Below are 23,763 nucleotides of genomic sequence, written 5' to 3' on the forward strand. Positions count from 1 at the left end.
GACTGTTTCGAAAAATAGGAGATTCTGACCTAAAATGACAATATCTGAAGTGTGTTGTTCCGTCTGAGTAAACAGGGAAATAGCTGTTGTCTTTAATTGCATACAGCTTCACCCCAATATACACCCTAAATATTTGGGTGTGACATTGGATAGATCCTTGACCTACCGTCAACACTTTTTTTCAGACTTCGTCTAAACTAGGAACAAGAAATAGCATCCTGTGCAAACTGACGGCCACTTAATGAGGCACTCAAGATAATGTACTCTGGACGACTGCATTTGGCCTAGTTTACTCCGTGGCTGAATATTGTGCGTCAACTTGGCTCAACAGCTGCCATGTTAAGAAAATTGACGAACAGTTAAACCATCTATGAGGTTGATATCTTGGACCATTAAATCCATCCCAGTTTTACTGGTTAGCAACTCTCTGTGATATTGCTCCTACACATCCAAGGAGACAAAAAAAATGTGTGTCCGTCCAGCAGTTCTGGGAACTTCAAGAGCTCATCACCTAACTCGTGTGTAGGTTACTACGCTAAGAAGGGTACAGTTGTATCCATAGTAGAGTTGGATCGTTCGTGATGCACTTATTCATGGATGAACTCGGATCGTTTATTTGAGCTGGTACGAGTTCGTTCAAATATTTTGAACTGGTCGTTCACGCGAGCACACTGTACAGTACCCGCTCACGAGTGAACCATGAAAACGGCACAAATGAGTGACAAAATTAGTTCGCACACAAGAAGCCAATGGCGTGCCTTATAGTGGCCACATGATAGCACATTTCCTATGACGCCTCTCAACTGTGGGAGGAGGAGGAGGAGGAGTTGCCGATGTGTGAAAGCTGGCAGGCCTCTCTCTCCCTGTCACTCGTAGATACAATTTATCCACTGCGGCGGGCTAGCAGCGGCACTACGCTTTGGACAGCTGCTTTTTCCCGTGCTAGTAAAAACTATATACACAAAATAAAGAGAATGTCGTCCACCTCTGTAGTGTAGTGGTTAGCGTGATTAGCTGCCACCCCCGGAGGTCCGGGTTCGATTCCCGGCTCTGCCACGAAATTTGAAAAGTGGTACGAGGACTGGAACGGGGTCCACTCAGCCTCGGGAGGTCAACTGAGTAGAGGTGGGTCCGATTCCCACCTCAGCCATCCTGGAAGTGATTTTCCGTGGTTTCCCACTTCTCCTCCAGGCAAATGCCGGGATGGTACCTAACTTAAGGCCACAGCCGCTTCCTTCCCTCTTCCTTGCCTGTCCCATCTAATCTTCCCATCCCTCCACAAGGCCCCTGTTCAGCATAGGAGGTGAGGCCGCCTGGGCGAGGTACTGGTCATCTCCCCCGTTGTATCCCCCGACCCAGAGTCTGAAGCTCCAGGACACTGCCCTTGAGGTGGGAGAGGTGGGATCCCTCGCTGAGTCCGAGGGAAAAACCGACCATGGAGGGAAAACAGGTTAAGAAGAAGAAGAAAATGTCAGTAACATACGGTACAACGAACTAACTCGCACTTAGAGAGGAGTAGCGAAACAATACAATACTGTTATTACACGGTAATAGGCACGAAACCACAATACTATATTATGGATATATTCACACATGTTATACTACGATGAGCGTGTCGAAATAATATAAATATATAAAATAAGTAGAATAACATTTATATGTTAAATGTTTACCAATGCAAACGCTTATAAAGTACACAGGCAGAAGAGGTGTCTACAACACCAGCAGGAAGGATCAATGCTCCAGAGATATTGTTGAATACCGAGTGGTACAGACGGTGGAGCACTGGCGATCTGAACCCAGTGTTGTGAGTCCGATCCTGACTCGTTCCTATGGCATTTGACAGTATTAAAATACGACAGGCTTATGAGAGAAGATTTACTAGCACGTAATGGAACTCCTGCAGGAACAAAATTCTGTCACTTCGAAGTCCCCGGAAACCATGACAGTAGATGATCGAACGTAAAACTAGTATAAAACAGTTTTGATGTTACCGTTAAAAAAAAAATAGCTGCTCAACTCTACTTGTTGTGAAACAATTCCTATTCTCGGTCAATGTCTGACCAACCTTCGAGAATATCGTCACAAGGAACGGATGTCGCCGCAATATTGAAAGAGAACCTTTCGCCAATTCGTAGAGGGACGGATAAATCTGTTTCCTTCATTACCATCACGACAGTGGATTTAATTTACTGGGCAGAGGAGGTTCCTGGTGTAATTTATCTTCCCTCACAACTGCAGCAGTTTTTGGTTTGGGTTTCATGCGATTAAAGTAACAGATTCATTTCACTCGTTCCAAATGATGGACACTTCCTCGATAACTACTGTCGGCGCTAATGTTGACACTATGCTTCAATGAAGTAGGCCTAATCTCTTACAGTGACTATAAACGGTGGCTGTTTGTCCCTTTCAACGTTTCTAGTATGAGAGAAGCGTAACTCTTAATCTAGGGTCGATTAATGTGGCCTGCGTGAACACATTCCCTCCGATGCCGTCAAAACTCTTATTAAGAGCTTCAATGAGTTTCTCGGCTATCTGCAGTACACTGGCCGTCACAGTAGGTGTACCGAGCTCGATAGCTGCAGTCGCTTAAGTGCGGCCAGTGGCCAGTATTTGGGAGATAGTAGGTTCGAACCCCACTGTCGGCAGCCCTGAAAATGATTTTCCGTGGTTTCCTATTTTCACACCAGGCAAATGCTGGGGCTGTACCTTAATTAAGGCCACGGCCGCTTCCTTCCCACTCCTAGCCCTTCCCTGTCCCATCGTCGCCATAAGACGTACCTGTGTCGGTGCGACGTAAAGCAACTAGCAGAAAAAGCACAGTAGGTGTCATGAAATTAGAGCATCACTCCTTTTTCCATTTTCGTAATTAGAGCTGTAGAGTGTTAAGAAAGAGGAGATTTACTGCAAAATCAGTTGATCTGGTAGTGGCGAGTAGCCTTTGGAGAGGCCTGGTGAAGTTCTTTCGAGTTGACGCCGTATAGGCGACCTGCGCGTCTGTCAGGATGGGCCCCTTCTTAGGATGATTTCTAATCTTAAGAAAACACAAACGCACCGAGCCCTCGAGCCATCAGAATTAATTAATTAAGGTTAAAATCCCCAAACCTACCAGGAATCGAACTCCGAACCCCCTGGCGAAAATGCCAGCATCCTAAACATTTAGCCATGGAACCGGACGAGTTTACCTGGTAACAGTGGTAAATACCGCAATTAACAGTTTAAATGGATTAGTTTGTTTTTGGGAAACCCTGAAATAAGGGACAAGTACAGCTACAATTTAGGTACGCCCTTCAAATTCCTAAAAATTAAAAAAAAAATCTCTATCCGGAGACAAAATTATGTTTCAAATTTCACGACTGATAAAGGTAAGACGAATGTTCTCGTTATTTCTACCATCATAAACCGCGTAACACCTTTATTACATACATATATACATGCATCTCCATTGTAGATTGTTATGCCTTTCAGCGTTCAGCCTCTTTGAACTTACTAATCGCCGCCACAATCCTCTATTTGTAACTAGTTCTATAGCCTCGTTTATTTCTATATTTCTTATCTTTAAATCGTTGGAAACTGAGTCCAACCATCGTCAATTTGGTCTCCCTCTATCCCTCTTACCCTCCATAATAGAGTCCATTATTTTGCTAGGTAACCTGTCCTCCTCTATTCGCCTCACATGATCCCACCGCCGAAGCCGATTTATGCCTGTAGCTTCACCCATCGAGTTCATTCCTAACTTAGCCTTTATTTTCTCATTCCGACTGCCCTCCTGTCATGTGCCCACCTGTTTGTATCAGCAATCATTCTCGCTATTTTCATGTCTGTTACTTCTAAATTATGAAGTTAATCTAAGTTATCCTGAGTCCACCCAGCTGTCACTCCCATAAAGCAAAGATGGTCTAAAAATAGACCGATGTAAATGTAGTTTAGTCCAGTAGCTAAATTCCTTTTTATAGAATACTGTTGGTCGCAACAGCGAGCTTACTGCATTGGCTTTACTGCTCCTCGAATCAATCTCAATTAATATACTACCATCCCGGGAGAACACACATCTTAAATACTTGAAATTATCTACCGGTTCCAGCTTTATATTCCCAATCAGACATTCAATTCTCTTGGTTTTCTTACCTACTACAATTTAGTCTTAGAAAGGCTCATCTTCATACCATACATATTGCACCTATTTTCAAGTTCCAAAATATTTGATTGCAGGCTTTCGGCACAATCTGCCAATAAGACCAGATCGTCAGCATAGCTAGACTGCTTACTGCATTTTCACCTAACTGAATCCCTCCCTGCCACTTAATACATTTCTGTTGATGATCACAATAAAGGTGAAAGATTACAGCCTTGTCTAACTCCTGTAAGTACCTTCAATAATAACTCATTCTACTCTCAATATTCTCACTGCAGCCCAACTGGCAACAAATGCACTTGATTGATTTTAATAATCTACCCTTAATTCCATAATCCCTCAGTATTGCGAACATCATTTCCATCGGTACTCTGTCAAATGCCTTCTCTAGATCTACGAAACATAACTGTGTATTTCACATCAAGTGCAATTTCACTAACATCATTGCCCACCTCCCCATGAGCTCGGTTGTTTGTAACATCTACAAAGAAGATACCCTTTTACATTGAGAAGATTTCCGAAATATTCCTTTCACCTCCCCAGTGATTCCCTGGGATATATTATGAGTTCACCTAATTTACCCAAAACACTATTCAGGTATCCTTTTTCCCTCCCTTTCTAGCCTTTCCAAGGTATTAACAAAATCTTCCCACGACTTCTTCTTGGATTCAACAACTATTTTTTCGCTCTTTCCTCTACACGCAATTCCTTGTCTGCATTAGTTCTTGTTTGGAGTTATTTCTGATATGCCTTATTTTTACGTTTACAAGCTGCTCTTACTTTATCTGCCCACCAAGATATTCGATTTTTCCCATCCTTACACACAGTTGTTCCTAGATATTCCCTTGTTGTTCCTACTACCATGTGTATAAATAAATCTTTTCAGGTTTCACTAAGAGATGGCGCCAGTGAACATTACGCAGCGTACGAATTTGACACATACGTCAGTTTGTTCGCCTGACATTAACCTACCAACACACACAGGTTGAGTCCGACAAACACTAGTGTTTGTGTTGTATCGTTCAGTGACCATGTGCCTGAATAAGAACATTTGAGGCACTCATTGCTTTTCTTATTTAATCAAAAGAAACAGGCTGTGGCAAGTTATCGTTTGCTGGTAGAAACATATGGTGAAATGGCGTATGGCTTTTAGTGCCGAGATATCCCAGGACGGGTTCGGCTCGCCAGTTGCAGGTCTTTTTTTATTTGACTCCCGTAGGCGACCTGCGCGTCGTGATGAGAATGAAATGATGATGGAGACAACCCATACACCCAGCCCCCGTGCAGGGAAATTAACCAATGATAGTTAAAATTCCCGACCCTGCCGGGAATCGAACCCTGGACGCCTGTGACCAAAGGCCAGGACGCTAACCATTTAGCCATGGAGCCGGACGAAACATATGGCGAACACGCTCCATCGATTAGAACATGTGAGACATGGTTTCGATAATTTAAACGTGATGATTTCAATGAAAAAGACAACGCGCGCTCTGGTAGACCACAAAAGTACGAAGACTCCTGAAACCGTTAATGCATAACGCTGTCGCCAACAAATGATTAATTTAAATCACGCATTGGTCGAAATACTACCGGAATGGGCCAGAAGATATGGCAAAGTGATTTTGTTACACGACAATGCTCCGTCTAACATAGCAAAACCAGTGAAAGACACCTTGAAATCCTTCCATACGCGCTGTACTTCCTAACCTGGTGCCATCTGGCTATCACCTCTTCACATCAATGGGGCACGCGCTCACAGAGCAGCACTTCAGCAATTTCGAGCAAGTTGGAAAATGGCTGGACGAATGGTTTGCCACAAAATACAAGCAGTTTTTTTCTGGCATGGTATTCATAACTTATCTGAAAGATGGGCGAAGTGTGTAGAAGCCGATATTTAGAAAAAAAATGAATTTCCCATCAAAATTACGTGTTTTCTTTATCACAAAAACCGGTAAAACTAATGCATACACCCGGTACAGCATCCCTGTATGCCATCCATTCCCTTTCTACAACCAGAACCTGCTTATTGTCCTCTGTTTGGAACTTTTCACTAATCATGTCCATGTACTTCTGTCTAATTTCCTCGTTCTGGAGATTTCCTACCCTTATCCGTATACAGACAGATTTCACTTTATCCTAGGTCTAGAGATACTTAGTTCACTACATAACTGAGCGTGGTCTGTATCATAAAAAACCCACGGAATATCCCACATTCCTGGCAGATTTCCTGAATTCAAAGTCGGTTATGATATAGTCTATTATGGATCTGGTGCCCCTACTCTCCCATGTGTAGCGGTGAAAAGCCTTTTGCTTGAAGAATGTATTTGTAACTGATAATTCCATACTAGCACAGAAGTCCAGCAATTACTTCCCATTCCTACCTTCCATATCTTCCCCACATTTACCAATCACCCTTTCGTATCCCTCAGTTCGATTTCCAACTCTCGCACTGAAATCGCCCATTAACACTATTCTATCCTTGCTGTTGATCCTGACTACGCCGCTACTCAATGCTTCATAAAAGTTGTCAACTTAATTCTCATCTGCACCCTCACATGGTGAATACACTGAGACAATTCTCGTCTTAATACCCCCAACCGCCATATTTACACACATATTTCGCTCATTTACGTGCCTAACAAAATATTTTGCGTGCACTAGTATTCCTGATGATCGTTCCGTTTATAACTCCCGTCAAGTACACTTTATAACGTCCTATCTCTTCCTTGTTGTCTTCCTTTACCCGAACACCATTAACTCCTAACACATCCAGACGCATCCTCTTTACTGACTCAGCCAGTTCTACTTTCTCTCTTCCATAAACCCAATTAATATTGATAACTCGCCATCGAATTCCATTTTGTTCACCAACTTGTTTCCGAGGAGTCCCTCGCCTGTCAAATGGGAATGAGACCCTTTTACTCCCATAGGTCCGAGGCTTGCTTAAAACGTTCTGAGCGTGCTCGATGAAAAATTCTGTGAAGCAGGATGCTACCGTTACTTACACATAGTCAAAGTGACGATCTCTCCTCTAATGGGGCAGGGACCACCGGTAGATTTCAGAGTCCTAACTGCCTGAGTGCATTGAAGGCCATGATTCAGAAAATGTCTCAGTTGCCCACTCCTATTCCATAGCAACTGGTATCCCGACTCTCAGGACCACTTACTAGGCCACTCAGCCGTTGACCATGGTTCACGAACTAGGACGTGACTACAGGAACCTACACCATATTATATCCATACAAATATATCTTAACCTAATAATATGGAATAATACGTTAAGTAGAGTCACGAGTTCCCATTTCCGAACAAAATACTGATTTTTCAATTCTGAACTTAAAACATTCTTCAAAAACTACAATTACTGTTAACCTACCAATGGCAGAGTAAACCGTGCCTCTCTTGGGCGATCAATGATGGAGTAAATATCAAATGTGTCACCCGAGATCTTTGACAAGCCGTCATCGTAAGACATAGTGTCTAATTGACTTTTCCACCCTTCAAAAGTCTGACTGCGATCTTGGGATTCGGAGGTCGACACACTATCAATACTCCATAGAGGGAGCTTTCTCGTACTCTTTTTCCATGTATGTTTGTTCATCACTTAATCGAATACAAAATATATCTACCGTATTAAAACTTGAATACTATGAGAATTTCAGCAGCGCTCATGCTGAAATTCACTGTCAAATTTTAGTTTCTAAAAGACGACAGGTGGTTGATCGCTCTCAAAATGTGAACAGTCTTTCAAGGAAGTGACCCTCACGATAACACGGAAACTAAAGGTGTCAACGTTTTAAAACATGAATTTAAGCAGAAAATGATACAGTGGCGAAGAAGATTTTTAATTAATTTGACAGGCGAGCAATTTAACAATGAGATTAACATTTAGTGTGAGTTCTTGGCTCCAGCGATTGATTTACTCCCTGGCCCAAACATCCGTCACGGAAATACTACCAATACAAAACAAAATCACAAACCACGGACAAGCAAAGGAAATATCATACAATCAGGCAACCAATCCTGAACGGATAACAAGACAGGACCAGATAAAACGCCGCGAAAAATACAAATATCAACCTACCCAGTACCACTTTTACAATCACCGCAGAAAGGCTATTAGATCTGTTTTAACTCCAATGTTGACAATTGTACAATTCCTTCGGGTAGAATATTGCATCATTTCTTTCAAATTCTCGGGAAACCAAATGACATGATTCGATCTGAATATCCATCTCATAAAAGTGATATTGATAGGGAACAAAATGACATTTTATTTAATTATACTATACGCTCAGATGAAATTAATTTTGCTTTTAATCGTAGAGCCATAGACACATCACTAGGCCCAGACCACGTTCTCGTCAGAGTTATCAAGGACAGTATAGTAGTCGACATAATATCCCATATTGCTACACGTATGTTGAAAACTGGGGTTGTACCATCCATATTCATAAAAGGGCAGGACTGTTCTAATATACCGGTATAAAGGTGGAGGTACACTCAATATTAAGAACTGGAGACCTATCACAATCTGTTCCTGACAGGCTTCTCCGTGAACCAGATGTCTTAAACCCCAATCAACGAGTATTTAATCAACTCCTCTGCCACGTATGCCAACACGGCCATACTTGACTCTCATCTCCGTGAAGCAAAAAACAAACAAGCCAATCGGACTACTACATTTTCAGATATACAGAAAGCCCTTGACAAAGTTGGTCATGCTCATTCAAATGAGACACTAAAGGCGTTACCAATTCCAACCAAACTTGCGAATTTCACACGAATTCAGACACAGGGAAGCAAAATAAGACCTCTCCTGAAAACTAGAGGAGTTATGCAACGTTCTCCTTTGTCGCCAATCCTGTTGTTTAAGAAGCCTTTCTCGTGGACAGTCGAGAATTCTTCTGCGAAACGTTAAGAATTTCACCTTATTTTCTTGACACGGCACAAGCCCAAAAGCCTATAAAATATCATGTCTGTTTAATCTTGCCATCAATCACACTCTGGATGACCTCAGCGAAACTTCGATAGCTACCCAATATAGCGTTCTATTGAGTCCAGACCATAAAAGTTTTGCCGATGATGTGGTCATTATTGGAAAAAAATCTGAGTCAGATTTATTATTTGCTCATGCCGCCATACATCAATTACAAGAATTTGAACTTAACATCAACACTGGAAAACTTAAAGGAATATGCATCAAACATGATCACCTATCAGAAGAAAAACTATTCACGGCAGATGAAAAACAGATACCATTTCCGAAGAAAGGAGAATCTATTAATTGTTTGTGTGTAAATTTAGCCAGTGAAATTACTTTCCAGTCCGTTGAGGCCCTAATTAAGCTCAAAACCAACACAGAACTCCCCATTTCTTCACCGCTTTTGCAGTCCAATCAACAATTTGTAATCATGAACACTTCAGTCTGTCCCAGTTTACTATACAAATTTTAGACAGCACCACCACAAAAAATTCCAGTCATACAAATTACGCCGAATGATATACGCTAAAATGAAATTTAAAGGTCTGCATTTATTTTTTGCATCATCGAAAATGTATCTGCAACATATTAATGCATGCAACATGTTGAACTCTTCCAATAACATTGTTTTTTACACTCAACGAGAAACTCATGTCAAATCAGTAGGAGCCTCGCCGCATTGAATGTACCAGAAACAGAATCTATTCGGGACGAAATGCATGGTTATGTAGATACAAGGAAAGTTCGACTCGAATTGCGAAGAAAAGCTTTTGTCAGCTGGAGCAAGAAAAAGCCTAAAGGCAAAGGTGTAGTACTATTTAAGCAGTATATCCCAGCGAATCATATAGGCTTGTCTTGCAATGAATGGCGTGAGGCAATAAAAATGAATACTAATATCTCTGCTGTGCATACGGTACCTAACAGATCTCAGGGCAACAGCCTCTGTCGGTGTTGTCACAGGGAGTTCGAAACTCTTTCACTTGTCCTGGGAGCCTGTCCACATGGTGATTTACTACGCACTTCACGCCGTAATGTAGCCACATCAATGATAGCTATCGCTTTGAGAGTACAAGCTTATTATATATATTAAGAAGTACACGGTCTCTCGAACAGAGGAAGCAACTGACGCCTTGACATTATTATTTTAAGCCATCCTGTTCGGAAGATATCATCATTGATACAACAATTAGATCTGAGACCAAATGAAACCTGTCAGAAGAGGTTGATGCGGGGAAAGAAGAAGAAGAATTCATGAAGAAACGTTGGACTTCTATAAGCAAACGTACAAGCTCACATCCATCTCTGTAATCGGTTTGATGTTAGATACTCGAGGAACCATTCCTAACATTTTTGTTATCTTTTGCAATACCTTTGGAATGAATAGAGATTGCATCTATAACATCGCCATTACTACTTTCAAAAAGTCCATCATCATCTTCAAGAACCATGCTTGTGGACCTCAGAAAAATTTTCGACGTGCCTCACTCTTTTGCCTACAATTAACTTCATGCTATCTCGTATATCTATCTGTATTTATTATTGTTCTTCACATAATCTATGTCCTTGGGCAACCTGCAGCTGTTTCAGGAAGATTGTACTGTATAACAAAACAATAAGAATTTTAAATTACCGTGCATTCTTATGATCAACTGAAACTTAATATCTTGTTTTACTTCCTAAAATAGCAGAGAACTACTTCTTTTTTACTTTACTTCCTTTGTCTGATGATTTCTAATGAAAAAAGAAATGGTGCATGGCTTTCAGTACCGGGAGTATCCGAGGACAAGTTCGGCTCGCCAGATGCAGGTCTTTTGATTTGACGCCGGTAGGCAACCTGCGCGACGTAATGAGGATGAAATGATGGTGAAGACGACACATACACCCAGCCGCCATGCCAGCGAAATTAACCAATTATGGTTAAAATTCCCGACCCTTCCGGGAATCGAACCCGGGACCCTTGTGACCAAAGGTCAACACGCTAACCATTTACCCATAGACATGGACATTTCTAATGAGATTACATATTAGCGATTAATATTTGTTGGTGATTGCTCGAAACTGTAGGTCATAATTTCAGTTATGACCACCCTAAATACACTGTAATATTACTTAGTTATTCGGGAACATTCCTTCATTCATTATTAAGAGGATGTTTTCCTTAGCTTCGTCTTCTGCTTGTTTTTAATAGCTAAACAGGACAATTATCATCTTAGAGCAATGTTTTCCCGTGCGAAAAGCCGATAAACAAATTCATACATCTCTCGAAACTTGAAGCTTTAAACATGGTGGTCAGTTATTCATATTAAAGAAGAGCGAAGAAGTAAGCGGATGCAATGTAAAATGCACGTACTGGCTGGCGAGATGCATGGAAAACTAGCCCTCTTTTATTTAGGTGCCTCTATGTTAGCTCATAAACTACCTCGTTCTTTTGAACCAGTTCATTTGAACGAATTAAACTGACAAACTCCAAATGAACTGATTGAACCCATCCCTAATCCATTGTTATTTGCAATGCATCAGACACTTACAGATATATAAACAAAATAATACTAAATGCCACCCTGTATGAGCTTGAAAATTAGTTGTTTTATGAAGAGAGTATTTGGATACTTCGTTCCTCCTATATTGAGGAATGAGGAAATTTTTGCTTAATATCTTACCTGGATATTGTGGTTACAGTGGTTGTAATGTTGTCTTCAACTTGGTCCATACTGCAACAGAATTCATCTGGCGGTGTACATTCACGTGGTTCGCGGGCTTTGGTTGCAGATGGAATAGGCATAGTGGCCGTGGCTGAGGTCGAGGACCCCTTGGACATGTTGGACAAGAACCACCTGTGCAGGTAAACGACAAGACTCATTAACATTGGATCTGCTCTAACATTTTCCCGAAAGTTTTTGGTGGATGGCTGGTTACTTATTTATGTATCCGCAATCGTTTTACCCATAATATCTAACAGAGGTAATATATTTACTTCCTGTCCAATTTTAACTTACAGAGAAACAAGGAAATGCCATTTGGTCCTTGTTTCAATGACGGTGAAATCCTGACATTCACCTCCTCGCGGTAGAGAGGGGGCAACGACTGCATATAAAAATTATATTTTATATGCAGGTGGCTAACGAATGAAGGGACCGATTATCTCCCGGTATAAGGAGATCCCCTATACCAAGTGCCAACAGTCTCTTTGAGAGTGGATGAGCGGGTATGGGTAAGGGCACTCTATTGTCCAGGGGACAAGAAATTGTTCCCAAAGGCGGAGGAACCAGTTTGGTCAACGGCATTAGGATGCAGAAGGCAACGGGAAACCACTCCATTAAAGATCCTGAGAGATATTCCAATAAATCAACATGGCATGGCTGCAACGTCAAGATCGGAGCTGGCCATGTGGATCGTCTACCTCCGTTTGGAGACGACGGCTTAAGAAAAATAGCACTGATGGAACTGCCATTCGAACCAGAAATGGAATATTTTCCTGTCCCAACACAAGTTTAGAAATTGCTGTCAGTAACAGGAACGCAAGCTCATAATTGCTACACCAAAGACTCAACCTACAGCGAGTAACCTATAGAGTTTTAAACAAAGTATTAGATGTCTGATGAGTGATTGATTGCCCATGGCAACGAATGTAACTATTTGTTATTAAAAAAAGTGGTGGTGGTGATCGCTGTTTTAAATGGAAGTACAGCTGCATACTATAAACGGCGCGATGCATTCTTTCAACTCAACGTGAGCGATAGTCACGTTTTCGTGAACATTAGTGCAATAGTGTCACCGTTAATGTTAACATTGATGCTTTCACGGCCCGTACTTGTAGACATGATATGGGATTTTGGGCTTATACCGTGTTAGAATAAAACAACAAGGTGGAAGTCTTTACGTTTCGCAGAGAACTTTGCTCTGCGTCGTCGGAAGAAAAACTTGACTGTTCGCGAGGAAGACTTCCACAGTAACGTGAGTTTGAATTTAAGAATGCTTTACCGTTGATGCTTTAGTAGTACGCTCGTTCGTCACCAGGTGGCTCGATGTATGCCGGCACAGCGCTCCAAGCGGTAGCTGACAACAACATTAAGCTCCAATTAAGATGTTCTTTTTTTTTTTTGCTAGTGGCTTTACGTCGCACCGACCCAGATAGGTCTTATGGCGACGATGGGATAGGAAAGGGCTAGGAGTTGGAAGTGGCCGTGACCTTAATTAAGGTACAGCCCCAACATTTGCCTGGCGTGAAAATGGGAAACCACGGAAAACCATCTTCAGGGCTGCCGACAGTGGGATTCGAACCCACTATCTCCCGGATGCAAGCTCACAGCTGCGCGCTCCTAACCCCACGGCCAACTCGCCCGGTGTGCGTGTGAGAAGTAACAGAGAGGACATCAGAAGAATCAGGGACAAATGTGGTAGAAGAAGTAAATAGAAACAAATGAAATAAAATGCAATGAAAAACATCAGGTTAGAACAAAACAGAGCTTAGAAAACCGTTATTTATGTGCAGAGAATTTATGTCTGAGATCAGGTGTTTCTTGTTCGTGTTACCTTTGTGTTAATGGAACTGTAGTCTCTTTATGGAATGGTAACCCATCAGAAGAAATCGCAGGAATTGATCCGTTGTCATAGGAGAAGGATTCTACATTTTTTATGTTGTAGAGAAAAAGATAAGTCGAAATAAATTTTAAAACTTGTAGGTCGTGTACCACACGCATCGTACATATCATATCGAATAGATGTTAAATAACCGGGCGAGTTGGCCGTGCGTGTAGAGGCGCGCGGCTGTGAGCTTGCATCCGGGAGATAGTAGGTTCGAATCCCACTATCGGCAGCCCTGAAAATGGTTTTCCGTGGTTTCCCATTTTCACACCAGGCAAATGCTGGGGCTGTACCTTAATTAAGGCCACGGCCGCTTCCTTCCAACTCCTAGGCCTTTCCTATCCCCTCGTCGCCATAAGACCTATCTGTGTCGGTGCGACGTAAAGCCCCTAGCAAAAAAAAAAAAAAAAAAAAAAGATGTTAAATACTGAGCAAAAGTGGCTTTGGCACTTCTGTCAGCAATACTGTAGAGAGTGCGCGTCAACCGATGTGGGCGAATTAAATAAATATTTAATTTTCACGACCGCATTTTACTCGTAATAAACTTTCAATGTATTAGATCGTGTATAGTATATGCAGTACATATCGAAGTAATGTTAATGTTAAAATAAGGAAGCTTGAAAATAATTGCTAAGGCTGTAGGTAGAAAGGATTAAACAGCGTGTAACTTTGATAGTCAGTGTGAAAAATCCACAGTTCTGGTCCTTCAGGCAAGCAACTCAATGTTGAAAATATCCTCGGTATATGAGCTACGAATTATAGGTAAATAAAATAAAGTATAAGGAAATATTCTTTATCTATTTCTAAAAATTGCAATCCTTTCCTTAATCATCTTTATCCGGTCGATTAGATTAGCAGTTTGCCTTTTTGTACTCGTACGTGCGTTAATGTAAGTCAATGCATTGTTTCACTTAAGCACCACTACGAGCGCTGATGTGAGTCGATGCAGAGTTTCACTTAAGCCCTTGTAACTACATTCCGTGTGGACATTTTTCAAAAAATCAAAAATAGCCTGATTGGTATTGAACCAAGGAACGCTTTACAGAAATAATTACGTACATTTAATTTGCCTAGGATTTGAATAAAAAAGAAAACGAATAAAGAAAAAGCTATTATAGGCTGTTTTTCCGGAACTGCATATAGACCGGAAGTGATTTTCGAAATTGTTCTTAGTTTGATAGAGCTATCCGAGACTCACAATTTGAAACCTTTCCGTGATCTTTAGCCCAGTAAAATTGAAGAAATTGCTTAATTTTACTTTTTCATGGTATAGGAACCCCTACTTTGTCCACTGAGAAATGTTTTCAACAGTAAATCCGGATAAAGACGGGAGTTAAATCCTACTTTCAGGTAAACATTGATCACGCCCGAAGAAGTCATAACTGGGCGATTTTTGTAAAAGTGTTGTAGGCTTAATATTTTTTGGGATATTGTGAAGTACAAAATAAAGTCCTAATGGTGCCGTGATGCATTAATGGAGTACGAAGGTGATAAGTTTACAAAGTGATAAAAATAATATTCTAGGTGTGGCAGCCAGCGACTTTGATAGGTTGGACAGACACGGTTGATGAGTCAAGCAATACAGTAGAAGATTTTGACATGGATGTTCTACTTCAGATGATGCGCATTTAATGTATTACCATACCGGTACCGAAGGTCTGCGTGAAGTTGTAGTTTTTAAGTAGATGAAACTATTAGCCTCGGTAGCATGAAAGTATGTGATCTGTATTCTGAATTATAAGTCCATTTACAATCGCCAATAGCCTATTAGTCATTCCTGTCCGAGCAGTGGTAGAGAGCAGTTCGTTGCGCTTTGCTCGTACTACGGGAAGTACACTGACTGACAGAGCAAATGCAACACCAAGAAGGAGTGGTCAGAACTTTATGCCAATTGCAGGGTAGACTGACGTCACTGAGGTATGCTCATGATGTGAAATGCGCCGCTGTGCTGCGCACGTAGCGAACGATAAATGGGACACGGCGTTGGCGAATGGCCCACTTCGTACCGTGATTTCTCAGCCGACAGTCATTGTAGAACGTGTTGTCATGTGCCACAGGACACGTGTATAGCTAAGAATGCCAGGCCGCCGTCAACGGAGGCATTTCCAGCAGACAGACGACTTTACGAGGGGTATGGTGATCGGGCTGAGAAGGGCAGGTTGGTCGCTTCGTCAAATCGCAGCCGATACCCATAGGGATGTGTCCACGGTGCAGCGCCTGTGGCGAAGATGGTTGGCGCAGGGACATGTGGCACGTGCGAGGGGTCCAGGCGCAGCCCGAGTGACGTCAGCACGCGAGGATCGGCGCATCCGCCGCCAAGCGGTGGCAGCCCCACACGCCACGTCAACCGCCATTCTTCAGCATGTGCAAGACACCCTGGCTGTTCCAATATCGACCAGAACAATGTCCCGTCGATTGGTTGAAGGAGGCCTGCACTCCCGGCGTCCGCTCAGAAGACTACCATTGACTCCACAGCATAGACGTGCACGCCTGGCATGGTGCCGGGCTAGAGCGACTTGGATGAGGGAATGGCGGAACGTCGTGTTCTCCGATGAGTCACGCTTCTGTTCTGTCAGTGATAGTCACCGCAGACGAGTGTGGCGTCGGCGTGGAGAAAGGTCAAATCCGGCAGTAACTGTGGAGCGCCCTACCGCTAGACAACGCGGCATCATGGTTTGGGGCACTATTGCGTATGATTCCACGTCACCTCTAGTGCGTATTCAAGGCACGTTAAATGCCCACCGCTACGTGCAGCATGTGCTGCGGCCGGTGCCACGCCCGTACCTTCAGGGGCTGCCCAATGCTCTGTTTCAGCAGGATAATGCCCGCCCACACACTGCTCGCATCTCCAAACAGGCTCTACGAGGTGTACAGATGCTTCCGTGGCCAGCGTACTCTCCGGATCTCTCACCAATCGAACACGTGTGGGATCTCATTGGACCCCGTTTGCAAACTCTGCCCCAGCCTCGTACCGACGACCAACTGTGGCAAATGGTTGACAGAGAATGGAGAACCATCCCTCAGGACACCATCCGCACTCTTATTGACTCTGTACCTCGACGTGTTTCTGCGTGCATCGCCGCTCGCGGTGGTCCTACATCCTACTGAGTCGATGCCGTGCGCATTGTGTAACCTGCATATCGGTTTGAAATAAACATCAATTATTCGTCCGTGCCGTCTCTGTTTTTTCCCCAACTTTCATCCCTTTCGAACCACTCCTCCTTGGTGTTGCAGTGTCACTGTCAGTCAGTGTAGATCAGTTTGACAGTGGTGTTGTTTTGTGTTGTGTGACAGCTTGAAAGTTAAATATGGCAAATTTTAGTATTAGGAAAAACACAATTAAATGCGCATTTAGGACAAAGCCAACAAACCCGGCGCAGCATAAATACATGAATGGGTACAAGTCACATTAAAACTGGAGATAAACCAATTGGCAGCAATCCAGCTTGATAACCTCGAGCAGGGCCTCTCAGAGTGAATGCACCTGGTGCATACACGTGCACGGTGCAAAAGACGAATTCGCTTGGTTAACCAGAGTGCAAACCCCCACTCCTCGATTTGGAGCAATAGCGCTGTCTCTCTCTTTCCCCACGCCTGTCTCGCTCGCTCCGCTTCTCTCCCTCTTCCTCACTTGCTCCGTAGCGCTCCAAATCCGAGCCGAGTTGAGCCGAGCTTAGCCGAGTAGCCCAGAGATGAAGCGTTGGTCCGAGCCGAGTCGAATGCGACCGATGCACTGTGCACAGGAACTCTGCTCCTCGATTTGCACGCGTGAGATTTTGGTCGTTTGAAAGGCCCTGACCTAGAGACAGCACTCTACATCGAGCTCACAAGTAAACTCCTCGTGGAGAAAATCCTGTCCATGACTAACGGAAAATCTCAGGTTCGTTAATTCAATGGAACATTTTCTGGAGTGAATATCAAATGTACAGATATAGACACTAAGTTAGTCAGGATAGGATAGAACTGTCAAATGAGAAAATATTGAAGTTTTCTCCAAGTACGAGAAAGTGAGGGAAATTCGTAACGGGCAATGGTCCCCAACATACATATTTAAAATTTATAGCGGGATCAGAGCAATGCGAATATGATTTAAATCACCCATACTGCCAATTATCACACCTGGCGGTTATAAGACACAGGTTATATATGATGGACAACCTGGAACATGTTTTCATTGTAATGCTACCGACCACTTCAGGAGGAGTGCTTTAGGCGGATTAGCAATAAAAACAAAACAGGCCCTATGCTGTTAAGCGAGATAGTAGCGATCACTGAAAACAGTTCGGATAGCGCATCGCGCTGGAGGCCAATGCGCCTCATCACACGCTTGTTGCAGAACAACACGAAAAGGGCAGGCACGTTACCTTATCGCCTGCATTAGTCGCAGCAGGTAATACAACCACAAGGAGAGGACCAGACACGGATAACATAACAAGACATACAACATGAGCAACAGGAGATCAGTTCGTGCTGAGCAGGCAGGTTGTAAAATGTTGTTCCAACAAGCTGTTTGCGTACGGTTTCGTACCGATTCATGGACTGATGTGTCCGGCTCCATAGCTAAATGGTTAGGGTGTTGGCCTTTGGTCACAGGGGTCTCGGGTTCGATTCCCGGCAGGGTCGGGAATTTTAACCATCATTAGTTAATTTCACTGGCACTGGGGCTGGGTGTATGTGTCGTCTTCATCATCATTTCATCCTCATCACGACGCGCAGGTTACCTACGGGTGTCAAATCGAAAGACCTGCACCCGGCGAGTCGAACATGTCCTCGGACACTCCCGGCACTAAAAGCCATACGCCATTTCATTTCATCGACTGATGTAAGCGCATACGTGAGCTATGTACTCGTTGGGAACCATCGCCAAACAGCAGTCTGTTGGAACGGTTCGCGAACGGTCAAGAAAAATTACAATGCGCATGAGTTCGCGATTACGCGGGAGATTCGTGCTCAGCAATTTTGAAGATAAACAGTTCTTGTTCTTCTCTGCTTGTTAATGCTCTTTGAACATTTCATTATCATAGCAAAGCACTGTTTCTTATATACTGTATACATAGAATGTCAGGGGTATACGTTCAGATATTAAGCTAGTCGGCAAAGAACAATACATCTCACAATCAGTGGCAGCTGGTGGTTTAAATATTCAGTAGGGCACAATTTTTACCATTGATATAATATGATTACAGGCTAATTTTCAAATCCATATACATTAACAATACGTTTTATTATTAAAAATCAAACAATATTTTACATTTCTATTTTCAGGAATATTACTACAATCCAGTAATTTTTTAATTTAAAAACTCTTTTACCATATTGAAATGAAACACTTTGAGGTAGCCTAATTCCAGTTTGTATCTGGTTTCGAAATTAAACGTCGCGTGGGCCTACCCATTCGTTTCACCTCGGATTTTTCTTCGGCAGTCCGTTGTGGAAAGGGCCCAGACATTAAAGACTGCACAGAATTCATGATCTGGTAAAATACCACTAACTGATAAAAACGCACAATAATAAAAACACACACGCTGACACAAATGTTTACACAGTGAAATCAATAAGCTACTTAGCTTGTACGCTCATAACAAAGCTCACAACCATACTGAAAGGAATGACGGTTTTTATTTTCAAATTTGGAGCCATTAGTTATATATCCAACAGGTGAACTTCCACTCAATGCCGCTAGGTGACATCCGTGCTCTATAACAGACTCTCACATTGAGCGCCAACGGTCTCTAGCGACTTTACTAGTAGTTGGTTTCGTAGGAGCACGACCGACTGGATCCCTCGCTGCGCTGCAATGAGCTAGCTGGAGCGACGCATCAAGTCGGCCATGGTAGGAGGAGCCAGGTTGATAAACCTCCATTTAAGCAATGTATAAGAAGCCACGCCTATCTCTTCCTCTCCCCGCACACCCCTCGATCAGCCCCGCGCACCCCTCTGGCAGCCCAGATTTCATCCTACCTCAGGTTGACTCTCTGCTGCAAACTTTCCGGCTTTCTAAGTGTACCGACTTGTAGTCTTCTGTAGTCAATATTTGCTCTTTCAAGCTCTTGAAAGATTTGCCTTATTGAATGAAAATACCGTTGTTGAGTAATCCAAGTTATAAAACTTTATCTACAATAAACATAAAAAATTAATGGGGGTAGCGCAAACCTGCAACCTTATGGAGAAACCGCCCCTGCTCACAATATATGCTATGTACTTTTTACCTTGTCCTATTAGTTGCCCCATAAATGAGCTAAACATTTCAGGACCTAATGTGTTTTGAACGGCCATAGCAGGATACGCCGGTTATGTCATTCTGTCCACGCGTAGTGGAAGTACAGTAGCAGAGTATAGGGCTTGTTGAACCTGTTTCTTATCGCAGGCCAACACATGTTGTTGTGCACTTCCCCTAAAAGCTTGGCAAGTAGGAGAGGTTGACTCACGTGCCAGGCCACTTGCTGTACTCGAAAACCGGTCTAGGGTAGTCTGCGTGAAAAGTACACAGAATCCTTACAGTGACGTCGAAGATCCGTACCTGCACATGCATGCGAATCAAGTGTTTATAAGACGTCAATGGCATTACTCAGTGATTCAAGCTGACAAACTGAAATGAAATAGTTAATAAGTAAATGAAAAATGGGCGCAGCATTTCTGTGCTGTTATTGCGACAGTCTACGATGAATCTCTGGCAATAGACAATGCGGTTTGTCTACGCTTATTCATAAAATTTTCATGTCAATGAAAGGACAGCGGACACAAAGAAAAGGCTATAAATATTTTGTGAAATTGTTATTAATGAAACAAATTTCAAAAACCGTAGTTGCATCCATGCGTGAACATTGCTCGAAGGAAAAAGAGCTACTGTGGAATTGCCACCGGGCATTTAAAATAGAAGGTGTATTCCTCTTTTTCCTGATCTGTTTGCCCTCCAGGGTTGGTTTTCCCGGGGACTCAGAAAGGGATCCCACCTCTACCGCCTCAAGGGCAGTGTCCTGGAACCTGAGACATTGGGTCGGGGATACAACTGGGGAGAATGACCAGTACCTCGCCCAGGCGGCCTCACCTGCTATGCTGAACAGGGGCCTTGTGCGGGGATGGGGAGATTGGAAGGGGTAGACAAGGAAGAGGGAAGGAAGCGGCAGTGGCCTTGAGTTAGGTACCATCCCGGCATTTGTCTGGACAAGTGGGAAACTACGGGAAACCAATTTCAGGAGGGCTGAGGTGGGAATCGGACTACCTCTACTCATTTGACCTCCCGAGGCTTAGTGGACCCCTTTCCAGCCGTCGTACCACTTTTCAAATTTCCTGTCAGAGCTGGAAATCGAACACGGGCCTTCGGGGGGTGGCAGCTAATCACACTAACCACCACACCACAGAGGCGGACAGAAGGCTTATTACTGGACAGTAAGTGCCGATAGGTAAAATGATGACTGTAATGGACCCGTTTAATTAAAACTTCCGTAATACTAATTATACTACTACTACTACTACTAATAATAATAATAATAATAATAATAATAATAATAATGTCTTTACATTCCACTAACTAATTTTCACGGTTTTCGGAGACTCTGAAATTCCAGAATTTTTTTACCGCAGTATTATTTTAATGCAAGTAAATCTACAGACACGAGACCGGCGTATTTGAGCACCTGCAAATACCACCGAACTGAGCCACCATCGAACCTGCCAAGGTGGGATCAAAAGACCAGCACTCTTATCGTCCGAGCTACCCAGACCGGCATTGGAGCTTAGAGTAAGTTGGTCGTGCGGTTAGAGGCGCGCAGCTGTGAGCTTGCATTTTGGTGATAGTGGGTTCGAACTCCACTGTCGGCAGCCGGGAAGATGGTTTTCGTTGTTTCCCATTTTCACATCAAGGAAATGCTGGGACTGAACCTTTATTAAGGCCTCGAACGCTTCCTTCCCACTTGTATCCCTTTTATCTCCTATCGTCGCCGTAAGACCTGCTTGTGTCGGTGCAACGTAAAACAATTTTAATAACAATTCGGACTAGTTAAAAGTTAACAATTTTTTTTTTTTGCGTTTTCTGACAGATTACGAGGTACGAAGTTTGAGTGGGGCGTTTAACTTTTATTTTCATAATAGTTAGTAATAAAAGACAAACAAGTTATTGTTATAATATTGCTAGTTGCTTTACGACGGATGCAAACTGACAGCCGCTCGTTCCTAATCGCACGGACAACTCGCCCAGTAATAATAATAATAGTAAATGTTTACGTGCCAATGAAGACGCGAGGTATCGGAATTTTGCCCACAGGTATTCTTTTACGTGCCTGTAAATCTACCGATCAGAAGCGGACGTATTTGAGCACCTTTAAATACCAGCGGACTGATCCAGGATCGAGCCTGCTAAGTTCATGAAACTAGTGCTTGAACCGTCTGAGCCACTCAGCCCGTCAACGTTTATTTTGATACGTTTAATAGGCACTGCAAAAGCAGCAGTAAGCTAGAATGCTTTAATTTGCCATTAAACATGTTCTTTTCGTTTGGAAGTACGAAAGGAAGGTACGTTTAATTTATTTATTTTTATAACATGTCCCTTTTTGTTAAGGAGGAAAACGTTCGATGTGCTTTGACAATTCAATTCAGATACTACTCACTTGGAAATCCTATCCCATGCATTCTTTCGTTGACGTAAGAAACATTATTTACGTACACGTCAACGCGGGGTGTTTCTGCATACGGCGAGTTGGCCTCCCAAAAATCCATGGTATTGAAATCACATTGTGAGAGAATATTCCACGTAAGCAGTTCGACAAAAGCACTAGACCTGTCACGAGCCGGTTCGGTTGTCTGCTGTTCCTAGCGACGGGGATGTGGTAGGACGGGTTCCCGCCCCTACATGAAACCGGACTCCAGGTATGAGCTGTCTGTCTGACCTTGACCTGAATAACAGCTGTCAGAGAGGCGAATTATCGCCCGTACTTCTACGCGAGTTACCTCGTAGTAGTAGTAGTAGTAGTAGTAGTTTATTTGCTAGGGGCTTTACGTCGCACCGACACAGATGGGTCTTACGGCGACGATGGGATAGGAAAGGCCAGTATATGAATACCACGAATACCATGATATGCTGCTAGTGTATCGTGTGGCAGAACAGAACACGGGACGCCCTCCATGAATCTATCGGGAAAGGCTTCCAACAGACGGGTGCCGAATCCAGCTACGATATTTGCTGTACTGCAGCGTATTCGCGATACAGGTTGTGTTACATCACGCTTTGAAAAGCGATGGCCTGAACGGCCACGTGTAATCCTAGACGCGGAAGAAGACATCCTGACAATAATAAACGATGATCCCGGGCGCCGTACGCGTAGTATAACACGTGCCGTTGGTGTACCAACTTGAACCATACGTAAGACACTGAATGAAGAGCGAGTGCATCCTGACTACATTCAACGGATGCAGTGTCTTTCGTAGCTGATTACCATTTTTTTACGAGTTGATGTACGTCGCCACGACACAGATAGATCTTACGGCGACGACGGGACAGGAAACGGCTAGGATCGTGAAGAAGCAACCGTGGCCTTAATTAAGGATCAGCACCAGCATTTGCCTGTTGTGACCATGGCAAACCACGGAAAACCGTCTTTAGGGCTGCTGACAGAGGGGTTCAAGCCCACTATATCCCACTCATGGCCTATGGAACATCCCCATTCAGTAGGAGAAGGAAATTTCCAGCACCGGTTCTGCATTACTACCTGGATGGGTGTAGTAGGAGGTCGGTTACGTGGACTAATCATCTTTTTATTAATCATACCTTGCTCCTGTAGATACAGAACGTTACTGGAGCTTTCAGGGGACGTACCACTTCGACTACGCAGAACCACGTGGATATTTTATGATGGTGCAGACATTTCCTCAACGGTGGACAGGACGATGTGGAACTATCAATTTGGCAGCCAGATCTACAGACCTTATTCCAATGGATTGTTATATCTGGGGGACATGAAACACAAAGTATATTGAACTGAAGTAACCACTTCGGATGACTTCCGTGAACGTATTGTTTAAGCAGCAGAGGATATTCTGAACAACCCTGGTGTCTTGGATCGAA

The sequence above is a fragment of the Anabrus simplex genome, chromosome 1 (assembly GCF_040414725.1).
Source record: "Anabrus simplex isolate iqAnaSimp1 chromosome 1, ASM4041472v1, whole genome shotgun sequence".
Lineage (NCBI taxonomy): Eukaryota > Metazoa > Arthropoda > Insecta > Orthoptera > Tettigoniidae > Anabrus > Anabrus simplex.